This window comes from Aplysia californica, unplaced genomic scaffold (assembly GCF_000002075.1).
Source record: "Aplysia californica isolate F4 #8 unplaced genomic scaffold, AplCal3.0 scaffold01146, whole genome shotgun sequence".
Taxonomy (NCBI): Eukaryota; Metazoa; Mollusca; class Gastropoda; order Aplysiida; family Aplysiidae; genus Aplysia; species Aplysia californica.
The window spans coordinates 5,469-15,811 of NW_004798416.1; the positions used below are offsets into that span (position 1 = coordinate 5,469).

The 10,343-nt window shown below is 40.0% G+C and overlaps 1 long non-coding RNA gene across 1 annotated transcript; it reads left to right on the plus strand.

Moving 5' to 3' along the window:
• Nucleotides 1-13: 13 nt before the first annotated feature.
• LOC106013697 lies at nt 14-1,099 on the plus strand. The gene is made up of 2 exons (XR_001185412.2): nt 14-112; nt 822-1,099. It is a non-coding gene; the product is annotated as an uncharacterized LOC106013697 (long non-coding RNA).
• Nucleotides 1,100-10,343: the final 9,244 nt, after the last annotated feature.

Here is a 10,343-nt window from a genome sequence, read left to right on the forward strand (position 1 = left end):
TTGACCACGCCCACTCCCGAGCTCCAGTCAGATAAAAAGAAGGACAATTTCTGCAGACGACACCACAGCTCCTAGTCGCCAGATATTTGCTGATCAATTCAGAACCTTTCAGGTGAGTTCTGTTTGTTTTCTATCTCTACAATTGAGCAGTTTGAAGTGAGATGAAAATCCTGCACTACCTACACGTTTGGAGGGAAATAAAAGTGTTTTTTCTATCATTCAAAATTTTGAAAGAACAAGAGATTCCGGTTTCTACTTTTAAAAAAAATAATTCTTCTATTTACTTTTTACAAGTTTGACAGCAGAAGAGATTCTTCCCAGTACTATTTACAAATTTGAAGGGAAAAGAAAGTTTTCGATTACGAGAAATTAAAGAAGAAATTTCTGCACAATGAACATGGTTATTATGTCCCCCAAGTTCAGAATGATCTATTCGAGTCTTGAAGGGTTGAAAACCTCTAACAATACTGTACTATTGCCAGCTTGATACTTCCTCTCTGATATTCTCTTCTCATATCTAGCCAAACGTAAGTGCTTTTCTAAAAGCCACGTTGAGACATAAAAAGAGGCTAAAACGGCACCTGGACATGGATGGCTGGTGCCTCTATAAATAAATCATTGATGGTCAAGGACATAAAAAGAGTATGACCCACCGTATATTTTCGTATCTACATTTGTTGGTCTAACATGGCATCAAGTCTTAATGCTTTAATCTTGTGTGTTTCTACTGTAAGCATATTTCGCGGTATCCGTCTCTAGAAGTCGAACTGTTTGTACTTTCTAATTGCAAATTCTGGTATTTGATCTCTGCTGTTTTCCAGAGTTCAACTCAACATCAACCAATCAAGATGAACAACACCGTCTTTGTCGTTCTCGTCGTCCTGGCTCTGATCGCCGCTGCCAGTGCTATGTCATTCTCCAGCTGTAACAGCAAGTTCAGCGACTGGTACAACGATTGTAAGGGCCGTTATGGACAACACAAGTGTGACATTGCTATGGGAGGTTTCTCTGTATCTTGTTATTACAGCTAAGTTCTCCATGTGTCATGTCACCTGAACACGTTACCGGTCGTGGACTTCGGAATAAATCTACTGCACGAGATCTTTGCGTTTGCGTTGTGTGTGTGTGTGTGTGTGTGTGTGTGTGTGTGTGTGTGTGTGTGTGTGTATGTGTGTGTATGTGTGTGTATGTGTGTGTGTATGTGTGTGTGTGTGTGTGTGTGTGTATGTGTGTGTGTGTGTATGTGTGTGTGTGTGTGTATGTGTTTGTGTGTGGGGGTTGGGGTGGGAGATGTTTTTGTGTGCTTTGCTTTTGCTTGTATGTTTTCTGGTCCATGTTTTTGTTGGGGTTCTTTTTCACAATGGTACAGTTGCAGACAAAACTCTCCGACCGCTATCTGAATGTTGAGTCAGACCAAAGTGGTTTGCTTTTATTCACTACCTTCGCCACTTTATTTACTTGGTGAAATTTGTTATGACACTGTGGAATCGGTAGAGAAAAAATAATGAAATCAAAGAAACGGGCATTTCTCTGACCGCTAGGCAATTTCTTTTTAAAAAATATCTTTACTTTTTGTGCAACACCTTCATTGTCCATTTAAAAGCATATTTCTAAGTAGATTTTACTGGAAAATGTAGACCAAAGACAAAAAATGTGTAAATTATTTGCAGTTTTTTAGCACACTGTTGCCTTGAAAGTCACCAAACTTTAGCTGCCGTTTTCTCTCGCTACAACACATCATAAAAATAAACTCGTACATCTGACACCAGGCGACTTCCAGCTCTTTCAATCGCAAATATCTCGACTGCTATTCAAAATATTATGTGGATATGTGCTCCATCAAAAGCGAGACAAAATGTACATGCTTTAAGATGGTATCAATAAGTCCATGTGCCCCAAAATTGACGAGCGCCTGATTCCACCGTACCGTAAACATATAGGAAACCCAGAGATCAGTGGTACAATTAAATTATTACCTCCATCTTGTGGTTGTTTCCGAAGACGCTACGGTTATGGAAGTAAACCGAGACAGAGAACTTCTCGGTGGCCGGGGGGGGGGGGGGGGGGGGGGAATCTCGGGGCCAACGGGGGGGGGGGTCAAACACACAACAGAGGGTTCTCGTGGCCTAGAGGCTGAGGTGTTGGCCTCTCATTCAAAAGTCCCGGGTTCGAATCCAGGTAGCGACCGAAACATTTTCTTCTCTAAAAATTGTCTCCTTTCACCTTCTTTCCTTTTCTCTATCAATGTTCTGTCGTCTGCTTTCGTCTCCTGTTTCTGCTCCCATCCTCTCACCTCCTTTGCCCCATCCTCTGTGCTCCTGACTCTTTCTGCAGCCTTTCTACTGCTTCTCATTGGCTACTTCTCACTGCTGTCTTTCAGCCACACCCCTGATCTTCTGGTAGGAAAGATCTACACCGAGCCTTCTCGGACAAGGGCGAAAAATCCTGGAAGGCCCCGTGTGCAAGCTGCGCACATTAAAGATCACTTGGTGGTCTAAAATCAATAAAAGTAGACTTCGGCCGCTACTCGGGCAAAATTCGAAATTTCCTTTCAACAGAAAAAGTTAGGTGTGTCCCGCGCGCACATATGACCTTATGCAGTAAAACACTTACCAAAAACAAAAAACCAAAGAAACACACAACGAAATAAGTTCAAGAAATCATTTAGGAGGCGGGCTTCGAACCCTGCTTCAGGGCCAACCCGGACTGAGAAGGACACAACATCCCAGCAAAAAGACCGAGATACTCTATCGTGAGATTGCGGGTTCGGGGGTTCAAGCCTCAGCTCGGTACGACGTTGTGTCTTTGGGAAAGGCACTTTACACGAATTTCCCACTTGCCTCGGTCCTTTCGGAGAAAGACGTTAAACTTAAGTAACCTAATAGTGTTGATTGGGGCGTTAAACCTATACCATTTCACTATTTCACCATTTCGAGATACTCTGTAAAAATCGCTCCCCTCCTGGAATAAAACTCGGATCTACTGCGTGCCACAACCAAGCGCCTACCCGTCAGACCACAGACCCCGGCTTATGAAAAGTGATATCTCACACGCCACATTGGAGGCTGTGGAGCAGTTCTGCCGTGATCTGATAAAACCCATTTTTCTAAAAATCAAGGTTTTGAGATAATCGCTATTTAGTGGGTTTTTTATTGTTTGTTGCTAATTAAACAAATAGCAATGGGTTTGTTTGTTTTATAATACTATCCCCCAAGAAGATATATCTCATTTACCATGACTGAACCACATTTCATCGAATTTGAGACAAAAAAACACAACAAACAAACAAATAAGAAGAAGGCGTTTTATCAGATCACCCTTGTAGAAATGGCTTTTATTTTCAACGCATTAATCCCAAAATGATCTGATAAAACGCTTTTATTTTCTGCGTCTCCTTAACCATTCTTGATCCTACGGACTGACCGAAAGGCGAAGTCGTGACCTGCCATGTCCATCATAGATGGTCTTATACGGGGTGCCTACTAACGGCTGGATCGGGCCGATCGCTCGACTTAGTCGCTTGAAACTGAAAACAAACACGTTAGTTTTTTAGGCGACCGAGTCGGGCAATCGGCCCGATCGGCCGATCCCGTCCGTAGTGGGCACACCGTATTACAATCAACAACAAATTTACATGGCCAAAGCACGTGGACAATATAGTTAAAAGCGTGAGTTAGAGGCTGTACTTTCAGATGGAACTTAAGTCCTACAATCTAAATCCATCCATTTTCAGATATTCTGCACCGCCACAATAGAAACTTTGATAAACATTGGTCTTTCTTGCTATAGTAGCAACTTGGGAAGACAGCACATCATAAAAATAACAAGTTGATCAGAAAGGAAAAGTGAACAATTGGTAGAGACCTATATAAACCTGAATCTCTGTAGAAGACAAACGTTCTATAAAGAAAATGCGGAAATAATGCTGAATAACCAAAGCCATCCTATGACATCGGAGTTTCAGAAAACGATATATTTCCAAGAAAGCAAGAACAGACAGAAATAGAAATTCAATTCGTACCAACTGCAGTGAGGTTACTGAACAAACAGCGCTACAAATGAAACACACAAACACACACACATACACACACACACACAAAGAGAGAGAGAGAGAGAGAGAGAGAGAGAGAGAGAGAGAGAGAGAGAGAGAGATACAAAGAGAGAGAAAGAGAGATACAGAGAGAGAGAGAAAGAGAGAGAGAAAGAGAGAGAGAGAGAGAGGGAGAGAGAGAGAGAGAGAGAGAGAGAGAGAGAGAGAGAGAGAGAGAGAGAGAGAGAGAGAGATGGTGGGGGGGGAATGGTTTACGGAGTGGGTTGTTTCATTTCGTAGAACATGTATTTACAAATGTCCTGTCTTGTTGTGTGGATGCGTGAGAGCACATAACCTTTGTACATTCCACTGTCATAGTAAACGACCAAGACAAAATTCTCCCTGTGAGTTGAATAAAGATTGTCTTTGTCAGAACATGAAGACTGGGTGGAATTTTCGCTGAAGTAATAAAGTGGATCAACTGCTCTGTCGGTGTTGGGAAGAGGGCTCAGTCCACCAAGAAACGCGAGACTGCAACATTGTCACCCTGTATACGGGCAAAGGAGACCGCTGTAACGGCAATAGTTATACAGAAATATTCTTGTTGAACATTGCAAAAAAACTGATCGCGCGTTTGACATGGACATACCCCCCTCCCCCCTCAAAGCTCGCTGACAGGACCTCAGAATCAGAATCTGTCCTTAGATCACTCTGTAGTATACTGTAGATTTCTATGTTCTTCTTAAAACTCCAGGAGTAATGAAAAAAGCAAGAGCTGTCACTGCGTGTAACATTCATTGGTCCAGAAAAAAGCATCGACCTCGTAAGGCGAGACTGGCTTTTCAAAGTTCTTGCAAGAATCGGCGGTCCTCAACCCATAAAATACTCCATAATGATGATTAACTTAAATGCAAAAATTGTACTGACAGCGGGAAAGGAAGAGATTCGAGGAATGGGACCACGCAGCATTGAACTCAGAAATATTAGAGCAGAAATAGTAATAAACTTTGCAGAATAAAGCGATAGTGCATCATGAATACTCTTTCGTAAAAGCTAAAAACAGGCATTGGGAAAAAAACAACCAAAAAACAAATCGACTTCATCCTCACTTTGGACGAAGACATCATTAACCTTATCCGTACGTCGTGTTTTACTACCGTATCCACACGACGTGGGGAACTCTGTGCCACCACTTTCCAAAGAGAACATTCACTGGTTAATCCGATTTGTACGCTTCAGATAGCAGTCTGTCATAATGATTTTTTGAGAAATACTGAAAGTTTGAAGAAAGAGATCTTCATACCAGAAGTATTCTAAAATGTGAAGAATACAATCCCGGGGTACGGATGAGGTTAAGAACTGTAGAGTGATTACATCAGCCGACATTGACAGCGACCAATGCATGCTCCGAGCTTAAAACAAAGGTAAACAGAACGATCATGAGACTCAAGAAGATAAAGCGACATGATCCTCTGAAAATAGATTTAAAGATACTGGAACTACACAAACATATTATGTTTTTAACTGGGGCTAAAAATAGATTTAGTGTTCTTTAGGGAAATTCAGCTACTGTTGAAACACTGCACAACATCGTAAAAGAAGAAGTGGCAAAGATTTTAAAACCATAGCAAAACCAAATAAAGAAAAAAACCAAAAAAAACAAAGGAAAATAAAAAGACAGACAATCTGGACATGAAGAGGAAAAAGCTACCCAAACGAGAACACAAAATAGATGAACTAAAGACTGAATTGAAAAAAAATCGGTGACGAAAATGCTCAGAATCTGAGAGGAGGTGATAAAGGTGAGGAGGATCGAGCACAAAGGCATCAAAAGAAATATACAAACATGAATGCCAAAAGAAAAATCACAAGCATGTTGAAAGCAACATATTATTATGGCGTAAGTTCAGATACAGAAGAGATGCTAAATCTATGAGGAAACTTTTTTAAAGCTCGTATGCCAAAAAACCAGTGACAACGCCAACAAAAGTGTCGGTACATGTACTGAAATTCAAGTTCTGACACCGAAAAATTGTCCTCCTTTTAGTAGAGTTATAAATCCAGGGTGTCTAAAAAAAGAGGACCCATTTAAAAGGCAGTAACTCGGTCATCTTTAAACCTACTAAACAAAACTTTGAAGAAATTAAATTCAACTAGATAGACATTACATTTGTCAAAATGAAATAAATCAACCACCATGTTCGAATATGATCAAGTTTTAATTTTTTTAAATTTCCAAAATTGAGAGAAAAGCAAAACTTTGCAACTTTTTGAGAATCAACCATACTGATTTATTTCAAATAGTCATTATAATGTGTATATTGAAGAACAGATTTAGACTAACAATTATGTTACCAAATAAACCCAGGGAGGTGATGACTGTTTAAATCTCCAGCTGTAGACCATTTCTCTCCAGACAAGCTCCAGTACGCCACTGGAATTTTGGAAGAACCCCTTGGCATGTTTTTGGGTCAGTTCCTTGAATGCTGTGCTCAGCGTTGAGTTTCAACTGTTTGATTGTTTGTGGCTAGTTTCCCTAGACTGTGTCTGTCAAAAAACCCAAAGGTAATGATTTAAAGGTATCAAGTTTGGAGGAATGTGCTGACCATTCATTTGTAAACTTTCGGGCAATATGGCGTTCTCTAAACCTTTCTTACAACCACACAAAGGCTACTCTAGAGAATAGGGGTGTGGCCCCATTCCACTAGAACCAGGCCTCTACAGCACAACACCTTCTCCTCCCCAAACTTCTCCAAAACTTTCTCAGCACGGTGAAATATCCATCTGATGTGACTGTCGTAGTTTTTCTATACTTGTCCTGAAACCAGAACGGGCTGACCAAACGACTGTAGCTGAACGTTTCTAAGTAGTAAAATATTGTATTTTACCCAAATTTGGTTGAAATCTTTAAAACTTTATATCCTACAGAGGTGTTAAAGTTAGATGGATTTTCTTCATATTTACAAACCTGATGTCCCGTGGTTGAATTCTATTTGCTCGAAGTTTTATTAAAATTGGTGAACTAGCGACCGAGTTATTGCCTTTCAGTATGTCCTCTGTTTTTAGACTTCCTGTATGGCCACCGAACCGATGTGCCTGTATCTGGATAATAATAGTTTATCTTATCTTATCCTCACTAGCAACAGTTTTACGTGACACGGTTGCTTCTTCTCTCTGCTGTTGATGATGATGATGATGATGATGATGATGATGATGATGATGATGATGATGATGACATGATGATGATGATGATGATGATGATGATGATGACAATTGTGATAAGAACACTAAGGTTCTGATAAAGAACAGCAATTAACTGATATAATATTTCCTTCGGGCTGCAGGCTCACTGCGATAAAAATAATAGTGCACGTCACTCTTTTTCTACGATGGAACGGAACTGTGCGAACAACGGGTGTACTGTGACAGAGCTCTTAGTTAGTTTAATTAATGTAACACCTGTTCTGGGCTCATGGACTTCGACGAGCATATTATCTCCTTCTCTCTGGATCGATAATAGCAACATTACTTTCACCAAGGAGCCATTAACACACAAACCTTGATCAGCAAAAATTGATAATTACTTCCCTTGGTCTACGAACTTTACATACCTGTAAAACCTGGAGGTGTCATCTCTGGCTCTGACTCGGAGGTTGATGTGAAATAACCCTCCATATTTCACGGTCACGAGCTGCCGTTGCACATACTGCCTTATCCAGGCCAGTCCATGTTTTAATGGTGACCGTCCATGTTACTCTTTGTCAACCCCTGGCTTTACATATCTAATGAAATAACAACAGTTTGTGAAGTTTTGTTAAACGCCCTGTTTTATTTTTCAAACCCTGGACACTCACACACGTGCAAAAAGTAGAAAGATCATGCCAGGCAGGCTCACTGCTTGTGACGTGAACGCAGTAATGTGACCTCTAAAACTTTCACACAGCTACTGAGCAAAGTCGCACTTCTATGGTATCTAAAACAGCCTTGCTCTATCTTGTGACAGCGAACTTAAAACACAGTTTTCCCCTAGTTCAAAGACAGAACAGATGATGAAAATCTTCCTATCACTTTCATGTTGAGACAGTTTGACCACGCCCACTCCCGAGCTCCAGTCAGATAAAAAGAAGGACAATTTCTGCAGACGACACCACAGCTCCTAGTAGCCAGATATTTGCTGATCAAGTCGGAACCTTTCAGGTGAGATCTGTTTGTCTACTTTAGAAATCACAAAATACATGGCGTCTGCAATCTAGTTGTTAGGCTACTGGCCTCATAATCGTTTGATTGCAGGTTCCTAGGTTCGAAGCTCATTTTTATTTTCACAAAACGTAGTTGAACTAAAGATTCTTCTTTATTTTTGGGAAAAGAGAAATTTGCAGTTTCTACTGAAAATCCTCCACTATATTTTTTACGCTTGATATAAAAAAAATATATTTCTAGTTGTGATAAGTTGGAAGGAAGTTTGGAGAAGGAAGAAATGTCCCTCTCTACTATTGAAAAGTTATCTGAAGAATAGATTACACGATGTGCTATAAATAGGTTTGAAGACAGAAGAAGCTAAAATATGACTATGAACAAGTTTGATTAAAGAAGAAGTAACACCTTTGCTGAGTACACCAGTTTTTGTCCACAACTTCAGAATAATCTATTTGAGTCTAGAATTTTTTTTAATCCCGTAAGCCACTGAACTATTGCCATCTTGATACCTTGTTACTTCCTCTCTGGTATTTTCGTCTCATGTCTTGTGGTTAGACTGCCACATTCCCAGCAGTAACATACAACATTGAGAAGAAAAGCGGCACATGTATATTATCATATCCATAATCGATCGCTTATAAGGACAAGCGGGCTAACCCAGATTCTGGGGTTTCAAGAAATCTAGACCTACACCAAAAGTGGGCATTGCTCTACCTATAGGAGACGTTTGGGTTCATTGGTGTGTATATTTGTTTGGTTATAGAAGAAAACTCTCCTTGTCTTTTAAAGAAACTTCACCTTCAATTTTCTCAAAACAGCATTTTTCGGGATAGCCACTTTGTCCTTAAAAGAGACCAATTGTATTGAATATATTTTGTTTCTATTTCTAATATATGTCTTTTCATGGCTTGATCGTATAATTTCTATTGTAAGCATGTATTTAGTAAGTAAAATAGATATACGTTTAGATCTATGAGTTTAACGAACAAGTCAACATTTAGGGGGAGGGGGGATGCCAGAACACGGATAACAAAAACGAGCGTGCAGTGCGGACAGAAAGGGGGGAGTTGACGTCACTAAACACGCTGGCATACACACACACACTCCGTTACACACTTCGCACGTGGTGCAAAATGGACGATGCCGATGCACAGCTTATCGAACTTGTGCTGGCAAGAACAGCGTTTTTTAAAAAAATATTGATTTTTAAAAAGACAAAAGTTACACCAACAGAGATTTGGTCCATAAAATGTTGTTGGCGAAATTCGAAAATATTCCAAACATTTTCAACATCAGCAAATATATGGAGCAACAATTTGAATTCTCCCAAAGCTCCCCGGTCTTTAAAAAATTGGGTGAATCTAATGACTCCGTTTGGATACTAGGGCACTAAAGCCGAAATATTTTGCGCTTCCTCTAGAGTGCCATCTTGAAACCGGAAAAATCTGTATGGTCCTTATGGACCCTGTGTGGACGGTATAACCGCACTTTTCTGTACAGAATTGTTCTGGCGCAGAAAAAGTATGGTCTGTTATGGAGCATGCGTGTTTGAGCTCTAACCCATTCTAAATTGTGTACGTCCAAACAAGGTCGTTTTTTGTTTGTTTGTTTGTTTGGTATTCGTGTGTTTGTTTGTTTGTTTGTTTGTCTGTTTTTGTTTGTTTGTTTTGTTTGTTTGTTTGTTTGTTACTTGATTGGGCCCCCCCCCCTTTTTTTTACTTTCTTTTTTATTATTTTTTTTTAATGAACAAGTAAGCGAAATAATACAACTTCGGTTTCCGCATACAAAAAAAAAATTCCTAAAAGTCAAAATAATTTCAAACTAATCCACGTACAAATACCCAGTGCATTTAGTCAAAATATCATGATAGAGATGTAACATCGCAAACGTGGACACGCAAAACTAAACCGAAGACAGATAGGGATGAAACCGTTATTATTTTATTTTTTAACAAAACTGTGACGGTATTATTTGCTTTGCGTTGTTTTCCAGAGTTCAACTCAACACCAACCAATCAAGATGAACACCGTCTTTGTCGTTCTCGTCGTCCTGGCTCTGATCGCCGCTGCCAGTGCTATGTCATTCTCCAGCTGTAACAGCAAGTTCAACGACTGG